This window comes from Balaenoptera acutorostrata, chromosome 16, assembly GCF_949987535.1.
Source record: "Balaenoptera acutorostrata chromosome 16, mBalAcu1.1, whole genome shotgun sequence".
In the NCBI taxonomy this organism is placed as follows: domain Eukaryota; kingdom Metazoa; phylum Chordata; class Mammalia; order Artiodactyla; family Balaenopteridae; genus Balaenoptera; species Balaenoptera acutorostrata.
Window position 1 is genome coordinate 46,699,628 of NC_080079.1, and position 24,027 is coordinate 46,723,654.

The window sequence follows — 24,027 nt, forward strand, 5'->3', positions numbered from 1 at the left end:
ACTCTACTTGGTCATGCTGTAAAATTCTTTTTATAGATTTCTGGATTCGATTTGTTAATATTTTGTTTTAGATTAATATGTCTAAGTTTTGAGATAAATTAATTAGTAGTTTTCTTTTATTGTATTGTTAAAATCTGTTGAGAAGTATTATTACCTCTTATTTTCTGGAAGAGGAGTGTAAAATTGGTATTAACTCTTTAAATGTTTGATAGAATTTTCCTGTGAAACCTACTGAGCCTGCATATTTCTTGTGGGAACTTTTAAATTATGAATTCGATTTCTATAATGGTTATAGGACTATTTACACTTTTTATCTTCGTTGAATTTTGATAGTTTGTGGTTTTCAAGGAATTGGTCTATTTCTTCTAAATTGTTCTAAGTATAAAGTTGTCCGTAGTATTTCCTTATTATCCTTTTAGTGGCTATGGAATCTGTAATGATATCTATCTCTTGTTTCAATTCTGACACTGATGATTTGTATTTTCCTAGAGGTCGTGTTTCAATTCTGATACTGCTGATTTGGATCTTCCTAGAGGTATTGTTTTTCTGTTTTCCATTTTATTTGTTTCTGCTCTTACCTTTATTATTTCCTTTCTCCTGCTTGCTTTGTATTTATTTTGCTCTTATTTTACAAGTTTCTTGAGGAAGGAACTTAGATTACTGATTTGATACTTTTTCTGTTTTATAATGTGAACATTTTAGTGTTAAAAATTTCCATCTCAGTACTACTTCAGCTACATCTCACATATTTTGTTAGGTTGTATTTTAATTTCCATTTAGTTTGATGTATTTTATTTCCATTGAGACTTACTCTTTGATCCATAGATTGCTTAAAAATGTGTTATTTAATTTTTAGAGGTTTTCCAGTAGTCTTTCTTGTACTGATTTCTAATTTGATTCCATTATGGTCAGAAAAAATTCTTTATGATTTCAGTTTTTTAAAAAATTTAACATGTGTTGAGATTTATTTTATGGCTCAGGGTATGGTGAAGTGTTCTATGGACCCTTGAAATAAATGTGCTGTTTTTGGGTGGAGTGTTCTATACATATCAATTAGATCATCTTGCTTGATTGTGTTGTTCGATAATTCTTCTATGTCCTTGCTGATTTTCTGCCTACAAGTTATATCAGTTGTTGAGAGGGAGTGTTGAAGTTCCCAACTATAGTTGTGGATTTGTCTATTTCTCTTTTCAGCTCTATCCATTTTGCTTCATGTATTTTGAGGCTCTGTTGTTCAGTGCATGCACATTTAGTATCGTTACGTCTTCCTGGAGGATTGATTCTTTTATCATTATGTAATATCTTTCTTTGTCTATAATAATTTTTTTTTTGCTCTCAAGTTTATTTTCTGTATGAATGTAGCTACTTCTGCTTTTCAAAAAATAGTTTTCTTAATGTTTGCTCTCTGTGTGACAACATACTTATGTAACAGTCTACTTTTACAGTATTAATATTTTACCACCTTAAATGAATGTAGAAACCTCACCTCCATTAGGTCTCTTGACCCTCCCCTCTTTTAAAATATAATTGATTCAATCAATTGCTCTGCATACACTGCATCAGAAGGTCTTATAGTCTTTTGTTTAACTGTTCAATATGATTTAACAAACTCATAAAAGTTATATTTATATTTGATCTTCTTTTTACACATTCTGATTTTTTCCCCTGAAGACTTCTGTTATTATTTCCTTTCTGTTTAGAAAACTTCCTTTAAGCATTTTCCAAGGGTAGGTTTGCTAGTGACCAATCCTCTTAGTTTTCCTTCATCTAAGAATTTCTTTATGTGCTTTTCCTTCCAAAAGGGGATTTTAGCCAGATATGGAAGTTACAGTTGACAATATTTTCCTTTCAGTACTTGAAAAATGTTGTGCTGCTTCCTCTGGTCTCCATGGTTTTAGGTGAGAATTCCACTGTCATTCAAATTTGTGTTCTAAGTAATACGTTATTTTCCTCTGGCTACTTTCAAGTTTTTTTTTTCCCTTTGTCTTAAAGATTTCAGAAATTTAATTATGACGATATGTCTTAATCTGGATTTCTTTGGCTTTATTCTATTGGGTTTCATTAGGTTTCTTAAATCTGTAGATTTCTTTTGTTTTTGTTTTGTTTTGTTTTGTCCACCTTTGGGAACTTTTTAGCCATTATTTCTTTAAGTACTTTTTCAGTCCACTCTCTAACCTTTCTTTTAGGATTCTCATTATAAGAATTAGCTCTTTTGTTATTGTCCTACAGGTCTCTGAGACTGCACTTACTTTTTTCGGTCTGCTTTTTCTCTGTTGTTCAGATTGGGTAAATTCTATTTGTTGGCCCTCAAGTCTACTGATTCTATCCTCTGCCAGCTCCTCTCTACTATTGAATGTATCCAGACAGTTTTAAAATTTCACTTACTGCATATTAAGGACTGAATTGTGTCTTCTCCAAATTCATAGGTTGATGCCCTAGTCTTGAATGTGACTGTATTTGGAGATAGAGCCTTTACAGAAGTTATTAAAGTTAAATGGGAGGCCTTCCCTGGTGGCACAGTGGTTAAGAATCTGCCTGCCAATGCAGGGGACACGGGTTCAAGCCCTGGTCCAGGAAGATCCCACATGCCACGGAGCAACTAAGCCCGTGCACCACGACTACTGAGCCTGCACTCTAGAGCCCATGCTCAGCAACAGGAGAAGCCACTGCAATGAGAAGCCCGTGCACCACAATGAAGAAGAGTAGCCCCCGCTCTCTGCAACTAGAGAAAGCCCGCACACAGCAACGAAGACCCAATGCAGCCAAAAATAAATAAATTAAATAAATAAAATTTAAAAAAAATTAAATGGGATCATAAGGGCAGGGCTCTAATCTGATAGAATTGGTGTCCTTAGAAAAGGAGAAGAGTGAAGGATACCAGAGTGCTGTCTCTCTCTCTCTGTCTTTCTTTCTGAGCTTGCACAGAGGGAAGGCCATGTGAAGACACATGTGAGATGATGGCTCTCTACAAACCAGGAAGAGAGCCTTTACCAGAAACTGAATGTTACAGCACTTGACCTTGACTTCTAGCCTCCAGAACTCTGAGAAAATAAATTTCTGTTGTTTAAGCTACCCATTCGGGGTATTTCATTATGGCAGCCTGAACAGACAAACACATTGCATGTTTTTGTTCTATAATTTCTATTTGGTTCTTTATTTTAATAAGTTCTGTTTCTTTGCTGAGATTTTCTATTTTTTGTTTTTTTCCCAAGAGAATTGGTCATTGCCAGTTTTTATTATAAAATAAAATTGCTTAAATATTCTAGTCAGATAATTCTAACATGAATTTATCTGAATGTCATTGCATGTTTTCTTTTCTCATTTAAGTTGTGATTTTTCTTGTCCTTGGTATAAGTTGATTTTCAATTGTATTCTGGATATTTTATATATTATATTAGAGACTCTGGAGTCTATCTAATCTTGCTTTATCAGGTAGTCCCCCTTTTGAGGTGTAGCCTGAGGGCTGGGTAGATGAGTTTATTAGGCTTCCTGCTGGGCTCCACTGACACTACCTCAGCAAAAATGGAGCACTGGCTCATGCTGCCTCACTGCAAATGACAAGGGTAGGGCTTCAGCTTCCCCTTTGGTGCTGCTGACACCGTCCTGGTGCAGGTGGGAAACCAGCTCTCACCAACTTGTTGCCTCTGAATGAGAGTATAAACTCAGTTCCTTGCTGCGTGCCCTCACACCTGGGGCAAGGAGTGAAGGGCTGACTACTGCTTTGTTGCTGCAGGATGAGAGTGGAAGCTCTCTGCTGGGACCTGCTGTCACCAGGGAGGAGAATGAGGGAAGAAAAGTGCCAACTGGCCCCTTTGCTGACCAACTGGTTCCATCTCATTGGTTCTGTGTGGGAGTTGAGACTCAGCCACCCCTCCCTGCCCCAGGCTATGCTGACACTGCGGGGAAAGAGGAACAGGAGCAGAGTGTCAACTAAGTTGTGGTGGAGTCTTAGCTTCTCACTTGGCCCTACTGACATTGGTGAAGGGGAGAAGCAGAGTATCGTCTAGCCCTGCTTTATATGACCTTGTTCAGTCTCCTTGATGCTGGGTGTTTCTGGAGGTTTCACTCCCCACTGGGCTCTAGGACACCGGGGAAGGAGCAGGGGAGTGCCAAGCAGCCCCGACTCACACTGACTCCTTGATACTGGTGGCAGTACAGACTGGGCTCATTGCTGGACACCACTGACAATACCCTGGCAGTGAATTGGGGGTACTGCTTGCTTCTGATGGCTCTCCACTAGGTCCACGGACACTATCTTAGCAGGGAAACAGAGTGATGCCTGTTTCTGCCAAGTGAATGATGGGAAATTAGCTCCTTGCTCAGCCCCAGTGATGCCACTGGTTCAGGGAATCTGAGCACTGCCATCTGCTTCTGTAGGCTGTGAGTATGTGGGGAGGGTGAGATGAAAGATCCCTGCTTGGCCCACTGAAACCATGGTGGAGGAGTTGGTAGGTGATTTTCTCTTGGTGTTTGCTAGAGCAGGGCAGGTACTACAAGAAAGATTTCTTGTTGCAAGGCCATCCTTTCCCCAGTCCTTTGGCTAGGGGAATAGGCTTTTCTTGGAACTTTTCTGTGCCTGGTCACAGTTGGAGGTTTCTGCAGGACCCAGTCCAGAATATATGGAAGGCAATAAGACACCCAGAGAACTCACTACCATGTTGTTTTTCAAGTCCCTTCCAATGCCTGTTTGTTGTGTTATGCTAAGGGTTTTTAGTTGTAAGAAGGAGGACTTGGGAGGAATGGGTCTATTTTATTTTGGCAGGAATCAGAAGTCTTTTCTCTTTCTGAGAATTTTTAATAGAAATTGATGATAGATTTTTTTCAGATGTTTTTTCTCCATCTATTGAAATGATAATGTGATTTTCTTTATGTTTATTAACATGATGATTTTACTGACTGATTTATTCCTTTATTATTTTGTGTAGATCAAGATTTCTAGCTGATATTATTTTTCTTTCTCTTGTAAGACTTCACATTTTTGTACTTAAGCCTGCTTGTAATGAATTCTTCCAGATCTTGTATGTCAAAAAAAAGCCATTATTTTGGAACAAGTTTTGAAAAATATTTTTACTGCTTAAAAAATTCTAGCCTGAAAGTTTTTTTTCTTCCAGTACTTTAAAGGTGTTGCTCCACTGTCTTCTAGCCTGTACTTTTTGGCTGAGAAATATGCTGTCATCCCTATATTTCTTTGCAGTAATATGTCTTTTTTTCTCTGGTTTCTTTTAGAACTTTCTCTTTATATTGTTTTTCAACAATTTGATAATGATATACTTTGGTGCAGTTTTTCTTCATGTTTCTTTTCTTTAGGGTTAATAGAGGTCCTTGAATCTGTGGGTTTATAATTTTTCTCACATTTAGAACATTTCTGGCAGTTATTTCTTCAAATATTTTTTGAGTCACCTACTGACTCCTTCAGGGGCTCAACTTATACCCATACTTGGCTTCTTGAAGTATTTCCACAGTTCACTAATGCTTTTTTCATTTTTGAAATTTCTTATTTGTTTCTGTGTTTCACTTTGAATTGTTTCTATTTCTGTGTTCCAGTTCACTAATCTTTGCAGTCTTTTGCAAGATTGTGTAATCTACCATTAATTCCATCCAGTGTATTTTTTATCTTACACATTGTAGTCTTCATTTATAGAAGTTAAATTTATTTTGGCCAGTTTTATATCTTCCAGATTGCTACTTAATCTGTTCAGTCTTCTACTTCCTTGGGCATATGGAAATTAGTCATAACATTTTTAAAAAATGTCCTGCTGTACTAAACCTAGCATCTGTTTCATTTCTTGGTCAGTTTCAGTTCATTGATTTTTCTCTTCATTGTTGGTTATACTTTCTTGCTTCTTTGCGTACCTGGTAATGTTTTTTATTGGATGCCAGATATTATGAATTTTATCTTGTTAGATGCTCAGTATTTTTGTCTTCCTATAAATATTTGTGATCTTTGTCCTTGGACTCAGTTAAGTTACTTAAAACATAAATTCTGTTACATTTAATTTTAGTTTAAGTAGGTTAAGTGTTCACTGTAAGTCATTTAATTTTTATGTTCTCAATAAATTAGTACCTAATTTTGATTAATATGCTCTTGCTAAATTAAAGAATAATTTTCAGGAAGTTATATGATAATCTGCTTTTGGATGACTTGCCTATCTTAAAATGTGCTTCTGTTGCCCATAGACTAGACACATGACAATTTGGGAAGTAATAGATCTCCTGAGACACACTGTTCCTTCAAATCTCTGTAGTTTCATTGTGTTCTGTTATGGAGAAATGCTGAGGAGAATATTATAGTCAATGAATTGTTTTCTTTTTAGGGTACCAGTTTTTACTTTCTCAGTGAATCTATGATTCTTTATTGGACAAATCTTGGTGTTTTTCATCCTATATTCTTTTTATTGGGACATATTAAGACTTTGCATTGTATTTATATTTTCTTTCATTGCATGAAAGATCCTATTTGTGTCTGAATACACTCCTTACAATTTTTTTTTTAGTATCTACTTTAGGTATCCTAACTATTTTTATGTTAGGTTTCCATTTCTCTCCTATTCATCTCTGTTAGTTTTGCCCCTCTAACTTTCATTTCTTTGTCTTTCTTACCATTGTTTTTTTCTTCTCTGTTTTCCTAGAGTAATTAACCTACAGTGTTCTCTTCAATTACCTTTTGCATGTTTCATGCTTTCCTTCCCTTGTCCTCTCCTACTTTTCCCCCTTCTTCTTCTCTCCTACTAAACTTGTATCTGCTTCTCTCTTCCTCCTTTTGTTAAAGTTTTATTTAATATTGAATGCTGTGGTTTTAAATATGTTTATCTTTGAATAGGGTCAGTTCTATTCAAATTTAATAACCAAAAACATGGGTGGAATTTTCTTGACTCTCTTCCCTTTTTTAACCTGGACAACATTTTGATTGTCTCCTTAGGCCAAGTTAAAAGAATGTGTTAGATCCTATATTAAGATGTAAGTCATGCTGAGCTAGGAAGGAACCTGTAGTCACGGTTCTACTTCACCTAAGGACCAATAGACAAATGCTTACTAAATGTTTGCCCACTGAATGAATGAACTACTGAATGCTTGTTTGACCTGTATCATAGAAAAGTGCAAAATTAGGTCAAAGGATTAAAGCCACCTTGATCATTACTAAGTACTCTACAAATCCTGGGCTGAGATACTCAGAGGTAGCCAAGGCAGCAGTTACAGAGCAATGCATTTTGGTAAAGCACTGCACTTTCTCTGAGACACTACAAGTTTTTATTGCAAAGACATTGTACCATGTGCCCTTGGGCTCTGTTGCATGACCACAGAACAATGACAGATATTACAAATTAGACGTCTGTGGTTGTGACCAAATTCCTGGAATGGGTGACTGCAGGGCCCCAGACAGACAATGTCTGCCCTTCTGAGTGCAGACTGGGGAGGGAAGTCCCCAGGCAGCACTGCCACTGATGCAACACATCTGTGCGAGGCCTTGATACAAAGCTCTCCTTTTCCAAACATTTCCTCCACTTCTATGTGGGAGTAGATATCATGAGGTGCATTAAATCCGTGCTCTGCTGAGAGGCCCATGACTCCCAGCAGCTTTCAGGGATGGGCAGTGTGTGTGTGATTTGGAGAGGTCACCAGGTCCCCTATCACTCTTGTTCTCTCTGCACTGTGACATATTATGGAGAGTTCACACTCAGGCATGTCAGAGCTAAATGGTGCAGGCTGATTTGGTGTCACTTGCTAATGCCCTGGATTCTTTATTGCTGTAGATATGCACATGTGAGGGACAGCTCAGACTCCCAGTCGCCCAGCTCTGCCCCTTTCCATGCTGGATGGCAGACAGCAAGCCCATTTCTTTCATCGGCTCCTATCAGAGCAAAGTCTTTGCCTTCATCTTGTTTTCCATAACTGCCTCTCAAACATTTATTGAACCTCAAATTTTAATATCCACTTGCTACTGCTTGATCTGGCCTATGATCCTATGTTTTTGAAGACTAAATACATCAAGACCCATAAATTATTTGTATGTAACAGATGTAAGATTTGCATCACTGGAATTAGGCCTGAATTGGTTAAGCAAGTTTTAATTAGAACTTTAAAAAAACTTCTCCTGGGATGTGCAGAATATAGAAAGTGGTGTTATCTAGCTCACAATTCCTGCAAGGTGTGAGTGGTGGTCATCCATCCTGCTCCAGGCCATGGCTGATTGATTCAAGGGAGAGGAGCCTGATTCAAGCCAGTCACATCCTCCCTTTTAGGACTATGAAAACCTGAGTGGAGAAAAAGAAGCCAGAAGGGGTTGGAACACAGTTATCTTCGGACAGAACCCTAGACCAAAGGTCCACCTGCCCTTGTATCTGAGGCACCCTGCCTCCCCTCCAGGGTCCTCTCATTTCTGCCATATCTCTTCATTCTCACTCTAAGCCTCTGGACTCAAGAGTCTGAAGATTGCCACAGATCCCCTCTGCTGTTGGCCGTGCTCGTTAGACATGTCCCCATATCTTATCCATGGCACAGCTGAGCCAAGCATCCCCAGAATCCAGATGTCCACACTCACTGTTTCAGGGTACTCAGGCCCCACCTTCACCCCTTTGCAGGTCACAAAATCCCAGTTATGGAAATAAAATGAAGATGGAAGTTTGTGGAGTGTCTGTCTTTCTGAAGTCCAACAAATTTGCTCACAGATCCTTCTGGTCCATTGAAGTAAAATATTATCCAGTGTGTTCAAAAATATACCTAAATGCTTTAGAATTTTTATCTGGAACTGAGATGCATACACTCATTTAATAAATTTAGTAATTATTGTAATTTCAAGTTTGGTTTGTGTTATGATGGGAGGTAAATAAAATATGGAAACTGAGTCAGTCATGAGGAGTTTAAAATAGATACCACTTATCTACTTGTTAATTGATGGATTAAGTCTTTGATTTATTTAATGGTCATCCACTCAGTCAGTGAAACTTTATAGAGAACAACCTCATGGCAGGGCATGAGTTGGGGAAAACCAAGATAGGAGCAAGACATAGTGGCTGTTCCCAGGGAGCTCAATGGTGAGGAGTCAGTCCTAAAAACATATATCAATATGTGTTGACAGCTGTGAGAAAAGACTTGTGGGCATGAGCCTGAAGAAGTCAACTGCATTTGATACAGCCATAACTGAAGGCAAGTGGACTAGCTAGAAATTTCTTGCAGCTATGCAGGTGGGAGATGATGATCTAGACTACAGCAATAGATGGAAAGAGAAGTCGACAATCCCCAGAGATATTTAAGAAGTAGGAACTATGGAATTAGAGATTGGAAGGTGTGGGGGTAGACAGTGAGGGAGAGGGAACGTTATGGGTGCAACCCACATTGCTATTTTTGGAGGGCTTGGTAGATGGTGATGGAGATAGAGATAATGGAAAAAGTTTATGTGAGAAAAAGGAATATGGGAAATAAGCAAAATGGGGACAAAGAGGTAGAAAAAAAACCTAGCAGAGTGTGGTATGAAGGATAAAGAGAGTGTTTGGATTAGAAGGGAGGACTCATTTCTGTTGAATGCTACTGAAATGTGAAGGATGATGTGTACCATGTTCTTAATTGATGAGTTCTGTTTTCTCTGAGTAGCAGCATAGAAAGTGTTCTGATGAGAATGAACTTCAGAGGTTTGAGAACAGAATTTCTGGGCAACTTTCCAGCCTGATGTAGGAAGCAAGATGAGATAATTTATGTAATGTGTTTTGAATAGTGCCTGGCAAAGATTAAGCTCTCAATAAATGTTGGCAGCTGTTATAATGGCACCAAATTGTTCAGCTTTATGGTTTTTCTCTAACAGTGATTAACACCTGGGATATAAGTACAAAAAAAGTTGGACAGATGCATTAATCCTGAGAGGGATTTTTCAAGAAGAGAGTTGGGAGGGCAAGGGAGTTGTGGAAATTGGCAAGCATGATAGAAATAGTGTTCTGTGGAATTTTAACTGGATTAAAAAAAAAAAAAAGGAGGACAAGAGAAAGCTGCTGGGTAATGGGAACATAGACAGTTCCTGGGCCACAAAGTCTTCATGATGTTGCAACATTGGTGCAGTGGGAGTAACTGAATGAAAGGGACTGGAGGATGAAAGGTTGAGGAAGAGAGGGGGATTTCTAACTTTTGGACTTATGCATACAGCAGTAATCAGTGATGACAGCATTCAAGGAGGCAATGGAAGCGAGGTGATAGTGTGGAATGGAGGTGAAGTTCACTGGAAATGAGCTGATCAAAGGACTGAGAACTCTAGGTGTAGGGCTTGAAAGTTAAATTCACCAGGGTAGTGATAGGACTCGGAGGCAATGGAATGATCACAAGGCCGGAAGATGACAAAGGTTGTAGCTGGAAATGGGTGATGTAACTTAGCCTCATTTCCCCAGACAGCAGAGCCTGAAACAGAGACTTGAGTGAAAATGCTTTATTGAATTCCAGGGGGTAGGAGTAAGGTCAGGAGGAGTGAGGCAAGGAATGAGAAAAAAACACAAAAAGATTTATCATCGTGTTGTTCACTGCTACAGGCAACTGGATCCTTGATCCCAGGGGACAGTTTAAGGAGTCATGTGAAAGGAATATCAGAATCTTCTCTATGGAGGAGAAAGAGGGAAACATTTATGCATTGACTCCCATCCCCATTAGTCAAAGAACCCCCCCAATAGGGTGACCTCCCCCCCAGATTTCTGGGTTGAGCATCTCTGGATACTAAGCAGGTTACAGAGAAACACTGACAGGAAATGAGAGGCACACAGGAGTGATACTTCCGGGTTGTACCTGTGTGAAGGATGTTGGCTCCTACAGGACACTGGATGCTCCATAGTGGCTAGAACAGGAGGCAGGTGAGGCTGAGAGCATTTGAAGGGATGCCCAACAGGTGTCCGCTGCAGGCCACACTTGTACCAGTCGTATCTGCTAAGGCCATCCATTCAGTGCCATCTGTCACAGAGTCAGCTTCAAGGTAGTAGCTGCTGCAATCTCTGCAAATATTTAATTAAATATTATTAGTGAAACAAGTCACTATTGCAGCTTGCTATGTGGCAATAACTAGTATTCAGTGACCATTCTTCCACCACCTAGTCTAGATTTCTGTCACTCTCGGCCAGCACTTGGGCTTGTCTAGGTCACTTTCTTGGTGTGGGAACTTTGATCTTCTTACCCAAAGCATCTAAGTCCTTGGTTGTCTTGCCTTTGTCAGCTGGCAGTTGCTGCAATTACCTGTTCACCATTCTCACCAGTATGGAAACCCCAAGAGATAAACCAATAAATCACCTGAGTTCTATATAGACCCTTCCCTGACTCCATTACACAGGAGAAACCCTAGCTCCTCAGAGCAACCGGGATCCAGGACCCCCACCATGAACTCCTCTTTTTTTTTTTTTTTTTTTTTAACCTACTGGTTCACTGGCATTAGTGGTCCAGAAGTGACCAGGTGAGAGTTCCTACTTCAAGTTGAACAGTCTGTTATGTTCACTTAGAGAGAAGCCTCTCCCCGACCATCACTCTTCCATCCCCTGAACCAGGGCCTCTGATCGGTCAAAGCCTAAGGTGGCAGTGACAGGAAGCACAAAATCCATAAGAGGGTCGAGGGGGTGATGGTGGGAGAGCCCAGTCTTATTTCTATACCTTGCTTGATTTCCCCCGTCTTCTAATCAGTTTCTTCATCAGCCACATGTGTTGTTGCAGCGCTGCCTAGCAGGGGATTTTTTCCTTTACTCTTGTCCTCCTCTCGGGAGCCATGAGTGTACCGAGAACAGCGGCAGTTTGCTTCAGCTGTGAGCACCACTTTAGGATGCCAGCCCAGGTGTGGGACCAGGCCTGGTTCTTCCCTCCTCTGGCAGCTGGCCACAGGGAAGCTCCATGAGTCCATAGGTGTGAGCTGAAGGCAGATGTCAGTGAAACAGCGGGGCAGACATAGGAGACTGGGCCATCAGTTTACATAATGTTCCCTTCCCTTTGGGTCTGCATAGGCCAGATCTTGAACATGCCAGTTCCTTTGTGGCAAAAGATTGCTGCCGTGCCCACCCAAACTCATGATTACATCCAGCCCCAGCTGCATGGTAACTTGCCCTCCCTGGGCTAGGAGCTCATTTTTACCAGGGCCCACTGACATGCCTGGAGCTGCTGTTCAAAGAGTGAGTAGCTTTCTGCCACAGAAGGGGAGGTCCTGCTTCAGCCTCCTAGGGGTCTGTGACCCAGCTCTGCTACTGGGGCTTTGCAGAGACCCTGCAGAGTCCTGTTCCACCAGATGCTGCATTGCCTGAGAGGCAGGGCACTTAGTGCATAGCTGGACCTGTGGTAGAGCCTTTTCTTATTCTGAGCTCCACTCAGAATGGCAGCCTACTGGGTTATCTGATAAGTGGGTCAAATCAGTGCTTCCAAGTGTGGTCTATTTTGTTTCCAAAATCCATAAGGCCTACTAAACACAATGTCCTGTCTTAGTGGCGGGGAGGTATAAGGTGCAACAATGTGCCCTTCGTCTGGGAGGAAATGGCCTAGCACGCCCCAGACCACTGGATGCTACGGCTTTGCCAGGGGGAGCAAAACCTTGCAGGATTTATCTCCTTTCTTTTGGCCCTACTGTGATTGCATCTAGAGTACATTCGTGCTTTCAAATCAGAGAACTCTGCACTTCATGCCTCTAAAAGGTCAGTCAAGCTGTGTTTACGGCATTAGCGTTCTCAAGGGCCAGTTCATTTATTTCCACCCGAAAAAATGGTGCAGTTAGTATCTACCCTATATTCCTCACAGTTTTATAATGAAGGTTATATGAGATAATACACACAAAACACTTTAAACTGTAAAGCATTATTCAAATGTTAAATGTATCATCCTGTTTAGTTGTCACACTGCTTTTTCTTCTTTCTTTTCTTTTTTTCTTTTTTCTTTTGTAGCTGAAGGTTGCGAGAGGAAAGAGGAATGAATTAGAGCTGCCACAATTAGGGCTTAGGGCAGTGGTGTTCAGAAATATCTTGGGAATTAAGCAAACGAGGGACTGCTCTTGTTTATGCAAATCTGTCCCCAGGATTCTTCCAAGTGCCAGCTGGTGACCTGGGATTGATAACTGAAGGGTGAAATGGAGTATGTCCCAGGTCGATTTTTTAAAATTATACCTCTCTCATATGGGGATACAACTAAGTTGTAACCAAAATCATCTTGAATAGAAAGTTGGCCAAGTGCTTTATGAACTCTATATACTGCATGCACGGCTGGGCATTCTAAGGGCTGCAAGGGTCCAGGCTCCTGGTGGAGGCCTTTGAGAAGGAGGGCAAGGTCCAGACGCTTTCAGCACTGGCATGCTATTTCAGCCTGGGAGCTTGGCTTGGAGTCAGTCTGAATTTCCTAAAGTTTCATTTCTCTTTGTGTAGAAGGTGTGCCCCAAAGTAAGCAATCTGACTTGGGAGCAGATGGCCAGGTACATGGATTTCTGGGAATGATGGCTGGAGTCTCATGACAGGTTGATGACAGTGGCACAGGAACAGGCTCTGTAAGCAAACCTTGGGGATTTAGCTGCCACAGTGAGTTCCGTCTGGCCTCATTTGCACTGTTGCAGGGCTGCATCCAGCTTGAAGATGAGCAGGGGGCCAAGCTGCTCCCCTGCAATTCGGCTTTCTAGGAGCAAGAGTGTGCTGGAAATATGAGCCTTTCGCCTGTGTGCAATTGAAGGAAATAACTAGAAATATAGCTTCATTGTGGACCTTGAACAAGCATGACTTGTGAGGAGCACTTTCAAAGAAACTTTTATTATCAGTGTGCTGATGTGTATTTTCTCCTGGTCCCTAGGTGAAAATTGAGTAGTCCCAGGGCCAGAGTTATTAAAAAGAAAAATTTGAAATTAGACAAAATCAGATACTGAAGAAGAATACTAGGGTAATGTGGGAATATGAAAGGACACAGATACACTCATACAGGTACATGAAACTGAAAATCCAGTGAGAGAGAACTGGGGATACAAAAGTCAAATATTCTTTCAACAGCCAGGTTTCATGTGTTTGCGGTGCTGACATCTAGCCTGACCTGAATCAAAAACCCTCTTTGTAAAGTGGTGTAAGTCTTCATGAGCACTTAGCTCTCTGCAACTTTAGTGTAGTATATCTATCTATTTTTCCCAAAATTAATTTTCAGGCTTTTGGAGAAAATCGTGATACGTTAAAATAGTGAGGAAAAATAAATTTGTAAAAAGTTAGGAACAAATTTTATGGAGTATTATTGATTGCCTTTTTAAAGTTCACAACAATTCTAAAGCTGATATAACAAATGAAGCTTATTTAAATAAATCCAATAACATTATAAATATCTTAAGAAAAACAGTTTTATTTGTATCACACTATAGTCTTAGTTTGCAAAGCCCCATGGTGCTAAGGATTTTTGATGCTGTCTCATTGGAAATATTGTTGTGTTGCATTGTAAGAGAAAAATATATAAGCTGTGAAATGAGAACTTCAAATATTTGTGAATGTTCCCAATACTTTCCTGAATTTTTGGGGATTACAATCTAAACAAGAAAACCCATAGGAATCATTTCACTTGTGAGCCTGCAGATAGCTCCCGTCTTCACCCTGTCATGCTGGCATTTCCTCAGAGACATGTGTGGTGTAAAGGCCAGCCCCAAAGGGTCTGAGTCGGATGGGCTGGCTGAGTCCCAAGATCTCCTTTTATTTGCTTTTGACCAAGGGATGTTATATTATCTTTACAAACCTGTATCTTCATTTGTAAAATGATGATAAAAACAGCACCTATTTCATAGGCCAATTAAATGACATAAGAAATATGAAGTGCTTATTAGCATAGAGCCTACAACTTTGAGGAGAGTTGATAAATGACACCTTTTTCTATTTTTATTATTACTATAAGAGACACTCATCAGAAGCTGAGTGAGTTGTACTAAATTGAAATGATAAAGCACCTATTTTCTGCAAACACTGTGGGAGGCTGGTCCCTCACAAGTCCCTCAAAGGAATAGAGGGATGTAGAGGAGCAGGGCGAGGACACTTTAGGAATAGAAAAGGCACTGGCACACACACATAGGGACGTGCATCAGCCGTCCATAAACACCCCTCACACACACATACACACAAACACACACTCTAGAGCAGAGCCCTGCTCAACAGTATTTCATACGCTTTCCACATTTCCCAGGCTTCCTTGCAGTGAGTCAAATGTTCTGGACAACGAACTGTAAGCAGAGGTGACAAGGGTCTCTTCCGGGATGCTCAGGTCAGTGTGCCTCCTCTTTCCCTCCCGCTGGGACTTTGGAGGCCACTGTCCTAGGTCATATAGCTCAAGATGGAGGGGTCTGCCTGGCCCACATCAAATACTGTCTGAGAAATAAACCTTTGTGTGTTAAGTGACTGAGATATTAGGGTTAGTTGTAGGAGCTAGCATCACTCACCCTGAGACATTGATTTATAACCTAAAAGGGCTGAGCTCTAGAATAGACTCTAGGTAGAGACAAGAACAGTATTCAATGGTTGCTCTTATTAGATAGCTCAGATATGGTTGACTTTAAATAAACATTGTACCCATTAAGATGCAACCCTGGAAAGGTCTTGACAGTGAACTGTTGCCATATCTATCTAGCCTATATTTAGAGAAGCTGTTTTCACCCCATAGTGGTTTATGCTGTGTTGGAAATCTCTAGGAGCTGGACTATTTCCTCATCTCTTTCTGGCCCTCCTGATGATTGAGGCTAGTGCCCCTCCCTAATCCAGTCATCCAGAGCATGGGATGTGGCTTCTTGGAAGAAGACAGGGAGGGACCTGAGAAGGACTAAATGGGTCCCGGCCACAGGCAGAGAATATGCCAAGAGAGCTGGGGATGGGTAGGGCGTTGCTAGGCGGTCTATGGGAGACCAGTGGAAAATAGCAATCCGTGGGACCCAGGCTATGGTTGCTACCAGTGGGGTCAAAAGGCTCCTAATGGTGATCGAGAACAGGGAAGAGGGAAGAAGAGACTGGTAGTCGCAACGTGGGCAAAGTGCTGGTTCAATGGTAACACTAGCCAATGTGTACCAAATGTCTGTTATATGCTAAGTATCTTAGGAGCACTGTCTTTTCTGATCTTCCCCACAAGCTTATGAAATAGGATTGATCACATTTTAATGGTGAAAATAATTGAGGCTCAAAGATGTTAAGTAATTTGCCTGAGATCACAGAAACATTAAATCTTGGGGCTGAGATTCAAAACCAGATTTCTCAGACTCAAAAGCCCTTCCTCTCCTCATTCTAGCTTATTTCCTCCCAAGAAGAAGAAAGACATGGGGAAAAAAAAAGGTCATTACCTGTGTGACTTGGCAGGGCAGTGTGTTGGGGCCGGAGCCAGGAGGAAGAGGAAGCTTGGACTAGGTGTGGCAGAGGCAGGCAAGATCCAAGCCAGTGTCATTTCCAAGGGGAAATCTGTTCCAGTCATTGGGCAATAGCAGAAGTTTCCAGTAAATGCAGGTGAAATAGGAAGGTAATGACGTTTTTATTCAACCTGATCTGTCTGGCACTTTGCTGGAAGTTTAGGGCAGAGTCTAACCTCTTGAGAAGAGGTCTGGTCAGGACTGGGCAGGGCATCAGTGCTTCCACCTGGACTTCTGGGCAGAGCTGGTGGGTTTAAGCCTCCAAATACTTGGGCTTCGGTGTGCCTACAGCTTTGTGGAGAAAGTCAGTGACTGACATAGGTTCAGAGGTAACAAACTGCCCCATGATTCCAAGTTGCATGTTACATTTCACCCCATTTGAGGATCCAGTTCTGAATGGAATTTGGGCCATTAGAAGTGAGGACTGAGAATCTGCAAGGTCAGGAGGTTGGTTGTAAGGTCAGTGATATGGTTGTCAATATGCATGAAGATGAAGGTGAGCAGGTTCCCCAAACTTCAAGCCAGGCAGTTGATAGACAGCAGATCCCAAGAAGAGGGAGCCAGGAGGCAAAGCCTCAGATCTCCAGATATCCACTGTCAGGCTGTGATGTGAATCCCCAGGACATGGCCCTTTACTAGGAACCACAAACTAATGACTCTGGGGCTCTGTCCAGTGTAGTTTGGCCTGCACAGGGTTAAAAAGTAAATTGAAATGCCCTGGGTGGGGCCAGTGTTCTCCAGTTCTCCACTGTTCCCACCAATCTCATCTGACATCTGGACAGCTTCATTCATGTGTCCACCCCTCTGTAGATCTTCGAGAACCATTGCAGGGAGTCCCTCCAGCCTTGCCTTTTGTTTTATGTAGATGCACTGGTCCAGCTTCAGACTTTCTGCTGCAGGACTGACAGTGAAGTGAGAGGCAGCTTCACCTTCCCTGCCTCCCCTCTGCAAGCATCTTCCCCAGGACAGGACACAGAAATGCCCCCAGCAGCACCCCCTCGCCCACATCCTGCTCAGTCTGGAAAAGGAGACCAGGGAGGAAGGAAGGAGAACATTTATTGAGAAATGTTAGCAAGACACAGGTTGGAAGGGGGCAGCGAAGACCAAGGGAGAAAGAATGGCTTTCTCCTGGAAGTCCAAATGTAATGTTGATGTGTCAAGGTGCTTTTTACACATGTATTTCCCAGGTTCTTGGGTTTTTAATCATAAGGTTTTTCTTGACCTGTTGAGTAAGGAAGGCTGATGGAACAGCCAAAAGAGTGATGCTTCATGTACCATTCTTCAAGGAGCTGGTAGTGGGGGTGCCTTTGACAGGTGTGTTCTGGGGTCTCCAGAGGAGGGGGAGCTGCAGGTTTAGGGAAACACCAAGAGTTGAGCAGAGTTGAATGAGTCAGAACTGAGAGGGTGATTGTTCTTCATTGTCCAGCCTGCCCCATCCCACAAGCTAGCACATGTGACTATTGGGATTGAGAAGTGTGGCTGGTCCAAAGGGAGATGTGCTGTGAGTGAGTGTAAAATACACACCAGATATACACCAGATTTCAGAGACCCACTATGAAAAGAAAAGTGTTACCTATCTCATTAATAAGTTTTAGGTATGTTATATGTTGAAATGATAATATTTTTGACATATTAGGTTAAATTGTATTATTAAATCATTTTACCAGTTGTTTAGTTTTTTTTTTTTTTAATGTGGCTACTAGAAAATTTTAAATTACATATGTGGCTTGTATTACATTTCTGCTGGATAATGCTGGTCTAGGCTTTCTTAAAGCTCCAGGAGCAAAATACAGGAACATACAATCTCACAGACACAGATACAACACACAGCCACACACACACAGACACACACACACTCTGTTGAGGGTTCCAGGCAACTCCAACAGTTGGAAGATAAATCTGCTGAACTTTTCTCTTGAAACTGTGATCAATCTCGAAAATAATGCAGACCCGTCCTCGGCCCTTGGCGACCCCCTGCTATTGATCAGTCTTCCTTTTTTCCCCTTGTCGTCAGCCCCTCCACTCCTGCCATCTTTGCCTCCACCATACCCCACCTCAAACCCAGCTTAGGCTGTTTCCCACTTTTTTAAATGCCACCATAGATTCAGGGTGTGAGATGTGCTGGAGGGAAAAAAAAGTACTTACCCTTTGGGAATAATAAGTCATTTTTCCCAGACTTTGGAAATTAACATAATGGGGCTTTTCTGCATTCCAGCTGCAACGTTGGATCTGGCAGGTTGGCTGTTCTCTGACATAATGCAAAACATAACTCAGTGGTCATTTCCATGTGTAAAAAGTTCAGCAGTATTGTTGGAACAATCATCATAAATCAGGAACAACTTTCTTTAGGGACTCTATTGCCACTTGATTTAGTATTTCCTGGCAACTTGCCTATCATGGAATGAAGCCATGATTGCTTCCTACACAAAATGTTATCTGCAAAACATCCCACCAGAAACCTATAGAAACAACACTGACCAGCTTGCAAGTTTTGATAATCTGTGACTGCTTTTTATATTGAGAATAAATTTGACAATGGGACTCATTGTTAAACTGGACAATATATTCCATGGAACAGCTTCCAAATTAAAATGGGGTTTATATGGCGTTTTACATACCATTTGTTCCAAAGGAAAGAAAATTGGACTCTTTCAGTTCCAGGAAGAAAATTCAGCAAAACATGTATACTGTGAAATAAGAGAAATTATCCTCAGCAACTTTCGTACTAACATGTTCAGTTATTATGAAAACAGGGAAATGTGAATCAGCTGTAGAGAGTAGGGGAGCGTGACAGCCTCATGTCCAAAATGTCCCAGAGCTTCTTTTAGATGAGCACTGTGAGGATGTGCAGTTCCTCACATGTAAAGGAGGAATCTACCCAGGAAGTACTAGGAGGAAAGGCTGGGAGACTCCCTCCAATGCCCTGTAGTAGTTTTACCGGGCAGTGCGCTGCGGGGGAGGGGCGCTGGGGGGAGTTAGGACTCAGCAGATGGAAATCACGCTGTCAGTTCACAAACCCACGGTGGCTCTAACCCCCAGATGACACCTGTTGTGGACGATGAGCCCAGGTCAAGAACAGGAGTGACCCTCGGCCAGCACTCAGCAAAGAACAAGGACACTCCCAGAAAACACCTGACGCCCTCCGAAACTTAGGAAAGACACTGAGCAGAGGTGAAGAGCTCCTTGCGGGGCCACCTCTGCTGGTTCACTCCTGAGCTGCCTAGCTCCCCAGGCCACTGAATCAGCAAAGCAAAACTTGAGTATTTAGTAAATCTAAACCTATATTTTCTTCCTTTCCCTTCCCTTGGGTCGGAACAATTCAGACTGGGATCTCAATTCCTGGTCCTGGACAAATATTATGCTCCCTTTGTAATGATGAGCACACAGAGAAAAATTGCCAGGCAAATGAAAAGACAGCAGAGTTCAACAGAAGGGACCACTCTGAGGAATCAGAGAAAATATTTTTCTATGAAATATAGTTTCTACAAGAGACGCGGGAAACACTCCTGATTTTTGTTTCCAAAAAGCTTCAAACAGACATTTCTTCTATGAAATTTGAGCAGGGAACCATAAAGAGAAAAACAAACAGGTTATGGAAGCCAGCACGGAGATTTAAAAAAAAATGTTCATTTCAGATTGAAATGGAGGAAGTGAACAGCAAAATGGATCCTGCAGCAAACAGGTTTGATGGAGCAGAAGTCAACTTTTACATCACAAAACTCAGAGAAAAAAGACAAAGAGATAAAAAGAATGGGAGAATATATAAAAAGCATGGACAAGAGACATGTTTAATATGTAAACACTAGGAATTTCAGAAAAAGAACCAATAAAAATGGATCCATTATTAAAAAACAATTTGGGGGAAGTTTTCCTGAGCTAGAGAAAGTCTTGAGTTTTCTGAAAATCAGACAAAAATAATGAAAAAATTTTAATGCCTAGACTTAATCTTGATAATTTATTTTAATTTCAAGAATAAAAACAGATTCAGTGAGTATCCATGCAGATAAAGCTTGCCTCCCACTTCTCCTTAGCAACATGAAGAAGACAGAATTGTCTACAGAATTATGAGGAAAAAAGGATTGTGACCCAAATGGGATTGTCAGTTAAAATGTGTGTTGACAAGAAGTAAAAGCAAAGTAAATTCCTCATATTACATAAGGAATAATCAATTGACATTGCTCTATTTTTGATAATGAAATTAGAGAAAATAGATATCAGTACATTTTAATTTAATGTCACTACTAATAGGATAAAAATAGTAGATATGACTTCCAAAATCACGGGAAAAGTCAAGTTAAAAAAGATAACTGTAGTCTATAAAAAGGTATAACTGATTCACTTTGCTGTACAGCAGACACTAACACAACATTGTAAAGCAACTATACCCCAATAAAAATTTTTTTAAAAAGGTCCATTAAAAAGAACCATAAAACAACAAAACCCATAAAACCATGTTTTATAGTAGAAATAAAACTAAACATATAAATCTTGTTAATAAAATGATCAGGATAAACTCTCATTTTGAATCACAGACTTTTATATTGGGTTAAAACTAAATATTGTATTAGTGTACCCAATCCAAAAATAATAAAAATAAGGCAATGGGCAAAGACATAAGAAGATGAATCCAAACAAAAGCAGGGCAAGAGACTTCCGCGGTCGCCGGCGTTCCGGAGCCCAGACGCAGCCTCTGAGTCACTCGGCACCTTTTGTTCGGTCAGCGGCGGGAGAGTCTCGCCGCGGCGTGTCGTCCGCGCCGCTCTGCCCGTGTACGCCGGTGCGCTAGCCCGGGCGGCCGGCCTGCGGAGCTCCCGCCCGTGTCCCCCGGCTGGTCCGGGGGTCCGGACACCGCCTCGACTGCGGCTCCGCCGGACGCGCGGACTGGACCGCAGCCCGCACTCCGAGCGGACGGAGTCATGAGGCGCCTGCCGTACTTAATGCCGCGGCCAGGTGGTGCGGAGCTTCGGTCGCGGCTCCAAGCAGCTGGGCATCCCTACAGCTAACTTTCCTGAACAAGTAGTAGATAATCTTCCAGCTGATGCATCCACTGGCATATATTATGGTTGGGCCACTGTTGGAAGTGGAGACGTCCATAAGATGGTGGTGAGCATAGGATGGAACCCATACTGCAAGAATACAAAAAAGTCCATGGAAACTCATAACATGAATGCTTTCAAAGAGGACTTCTATGGGGAAATTCTCAATGTGGCCATCGTTGGCTACCTCAGACCAGAAGAGAACTTTGATTCTTTAGAGTCACTTATTTCAGCAATTCAAGGTGATATTGAGGAAGCTAAGAAAAGACTAGATTTACCAGAACATTTGAAACTCAGAGAAGACAATTTCTTCCAGGTTCCTAAAAGTAAAATAATGAATGGCCACTGATGGAAAAGCATCTTATTTATTCATTCACTGTTTTCTAATATTTTACTGCTCATAACTCTACAGTCTCATCTTGGTTATATTTTAAAAATCAAACATTTTCCTACAGCTGTGAATTAAACAGTACAATGTAGTTACCATATTATGTTCCAACTGTTCAATTAAACCCATCATATTACAGTACTAAAAAGGTTCATTTTAAAAATCAAGATTATTTTTTACATAATATGTTGATTAAAATGGACCACTGGAAAGGTCTTAAGTGTTTTATAATGGAAATGAAATATATATAAATACGGGTAACAGGCAAGTCACTAGTTTGAGATGAGAACTATAATTCTCGTGGTAAAATTTCAGCATGCACGTACGTGTATAGCATGCTCTGCTAATCGGAAGGCTTATAAAAGTAACTATATTAAGCAGAGGGTTGACAGTTTATTACAAACCTAAGGGGAAAAATCCAGACTTAGTATTTTTTGTATTTCGTGCATTTATATATTATTATAGACATGAAAACTTGTGAAATTTCATTTTAATTAGTCATTTCCTTTAAGGGCTCAAATCATTGTACTGTGTTCCATTTTTTTTTACAGCTGCCTCAGTTCTAATTGGTCTAGACTCTCTCCCTATTATTTTTTGTTTTTCTTTTAAAACAGTAAAATGAGTGTTTTTCGAATCTCTAGGTCTCACTTTTGTGTTGTATAACACTTCTCTCTTTTTAAGAGTACATATTCTTCAACATTTTTCTTAACCTTTGTTTCCTGTAAACAATTGTCAGTGTCAGTTTTTCCATTTAGAATATCCAACTCTACATTTACAAAATGTAGAGTTTCATCTGCGATCTGCCATCCCATCCCTTCACTATATGAACAGTGACTAAGCTCATATCTCTTGCATTTTAGAAAAAACACCCAAAACTTCATCTGTAGGTTTCCTCAAAGTTTAAACGAACACCTAGCAGTTCATTTATATATACCAGTTTCTTAAACAACACAAAATATTTGTTCCCCTCCACCAGGCCCTGGGAAACTATTTAAGAACCAACTAAACTATGAAATACAAAGTTATTTGTTTTTAATGTGATTATATGTTCCTGAGCAAATGCAAACAGTTGTAGTTGTGTGTGCACAATGTAATTTAAGGCTAAAGAGTGCTATCTAGAAAGTAATTTTAAAGATAACTCATTATAAAACCATTTTCCCCTAATCTGCATAAATGAGAGAACTGATTTTAACAAAACTGTTTATATAATATTTAGAAAAACATCTAAAGCTAATGTTGGAGAAGGGAGAAGCAGGAATAAATTCAGTTGGATTGTTTTGACTTTTTGGTGTATGAATTTATGGCAAACAATGTAGTATGTGTCTTTTTCATTTCTTCTTTATAGAAATACTTAGAAAATGTAATTTAATGTTAGAAATCCTATACTTGAAAGAAGCCTCAATTATCACTGGTTCTATGAAACAAGGTTAAAAACAAACATGGAAAATGTAAAAAAGATTTGTGTTTGAGTAGCTTGTGACTGATTGTGTCCTCATTAAGTGTGAAAATTCTTTGATATTGTCATCTTACGTTTTGTTAAATAACTATTGCTTTTGAAAAATCTATAGTGTGTGGTTTAGGAGTTAGTTAATAGTGTCTACATTTTTTTAAGTTTTATATTAAGTATTTATATATTATAAGAAATTGCAGTAGGACCATTTTCGATTAGTCACTGTTTTCAGGCCTTGAAATAAATCTTGACCAAGTGATGTTTCTTCTTAAAAAAGAAGGCAAGAGTGGAACATGAGTAGGAGACAAGGTGGAACCCAAGGCTGACACAGTCAATATGATAAATAGTGTTAATTTATTCCACTAAAAGAAAAAAATCCGCCATGAAGATATAACAGGTTATACTCTTCTATGCTGAATGTAAAATCATTAAATGTAGTAAACAAAAGTTTCTAGCAATACAACAAGAGGAAGAGAAGTGCTGTTGTAGTAGGTGATGTTGACACACTCTGTTGGGACAAATCTAGTGGACAAAAATGAGTAAGTGTGTAGAGGGTTCAAACAATGTAACTTATTTGTGTCCCTAAAATGAAGGTACAACTTTTCAAAATGTACTTAGAACATTTCTACAATTTCATCACAAAGAATATCTTAGTAGATTCTAGCAATTAAAATTCCACCAGTGGACCAGCAGTCCATGAGTTTTTGGTTGTGTTGTAGACCACTCAGTGCTTTTGGCAGATCCCCATGATGATGGTCGTTGTCATCATAAAATATTCACTGAGAGCCTGTGATGAGCACATCCCCCTGCATGTGCCGTAGACAGGAGG

At 40.5% G+C, this 24,027-nt stretch overlaps 1 pseudogene; it reads left to right on the forward strand.

Annotated features, from left to right (window-relative positions):
* The first annotated feature begins 20,588 nt into the window (after nt 1-20,588).
* On the forward strand, nt 20,589-21,709 carry LOC103015004 (riboflavin kinase-like; annotated as a pseudogene).
* Nucleotides 21,710-24,027: the final 2,318 nt, after the last annotated feature.